The sequence below is a fragment of the Halyomorpha halys genome, unplaced genomic scaffold (genome assembly GCF_000696795.3).
Source record: "Halyomorpha halys isolate HHAL.00 unplaced genomic scaffold, Hhal_1.1 Scaffold876.1, whole genome shotgun sequence".
Taxonomy (NCBI): Eukaryota; Metazoa; Arthropoda; class Insecta; order Hemiptera; family Pentatomidae; genus Halyomorpha; species Halyomorpha halys.
The window spans coordinates 117,852-119,186 of NW_027114409.1; the positions used below are offsets into that span (position 1 = coordinate 117,852).

Genomic DNA, 1,335 nt, shown 5'->3' on the forward strand with positions numbered 1-1,335 from the left:
CGCAACCCTGACCATCTCCCTATATATCAATTTTTACGGTCAACTATACATACATATATATAATTTTAATTATTTAGAATTAAAATAACAAGAATCAATTATTTTCTGTAATATACAAATAACAAATTTTCAACATTTGGCTAGTGATGATTGTTTGCGAAATGACGAATTTTTGTTATGCGGAGGAATATGTTGAAAAACAGGGATAGGCAAAAATTAGCTAGATAAAACTAATAGCTAAAGTTGCCATGGATACGACCCTAATTCATGAATGAACCATTGATAAATAAATATCGTATCCGTGGCAATTTTAGCTATTAGTTTCAACTATAGCTAATTTTTGCTCATGTATGTTGAGAACTAGCAAAACTGCCCGTTGTTTGTTTCGTCATTACATAGCTCTAATAAATTATATCTTATAAAGCTTACATCAGGTACTGTTTTTTATTGTGATAAAATATAGATTCTTTTATATATCATAAATAATATTCATCCTAAATTTATGTATAAAACCACCGATTTTATTCCAAATTCTATTAGTACACACTGTAAGGATTAAAAAAATCCTTTCTCTCATAAATCTTATTTTAGAATTACTTACTCAAAATATTTATGAAGTCAACGTTATTTATATATTTATAAATGTTCATACGTCCCTGAATGAATTTTTATTTTAGTTTGTAGGTTACTCTGAATATTTTTGTGGATTACTATTAATACTACTAAATTTATGACATTGTAAATTAAATTTACTTTATTTATTCTTGATCCTATTATTTCGTACTTTAAGAATCATTAAGAATAAATAAAAATTTTTATTTTTATTTTTGTGTCTATAATGCAAAAAAGTTGTTTCTCATACTTTTTAAAAATTAATATTTTGAAATATATTTAAGGAACTAAAATAACATTTTATATAGTTTACATTAATTTGTTTTTACCATACAATTTCAAATGGTCCTTGACCAGGAACTTCAGTTAGGAAAAATCGCTGATATAAAAAATTTATCATTTTTTAAAAAATTATTTATTTACATTTACAATTAAAACATATGTAATTAATGAAAAATGTAAGTGTAATTCTAGAATGATAGAAATAATATGAAATTGCGGCCGAAACGTTGGCCCTAATAAATAGGTTTTTACTTAATTGTGTCCTTCGCTGATCGCCCCCCAACGAACTCCTGATTTTTTTAAAAAGATTTTCTCGAAAACGGTTAGAGCCCAGTTTTTTATTAAACTTATTATCTATAAATATAAAAGGGAATGGTGGAATCTTTCTCCACAATAAACATTTGAATTACCTGTGTTCTTCACCGATCGCATCACCAACCA

The 1,335-nt window shown here is 25.9% G+C and overlaps 1 protein-coding gene across 1 annotated transcript in view; it reads right to left on the reverse strand.

Annotated features, from left to right (window-relative positions):
* Positions 1-1,335, reverse strand: part of LOC106686794 (cytochrome b5) — an 11,516-nt gene that overhangs the window by 1,064 nt on the left and 9,117 nt on the right. The gene's annotated exons all lie outside the window — the stretch shown is intronic.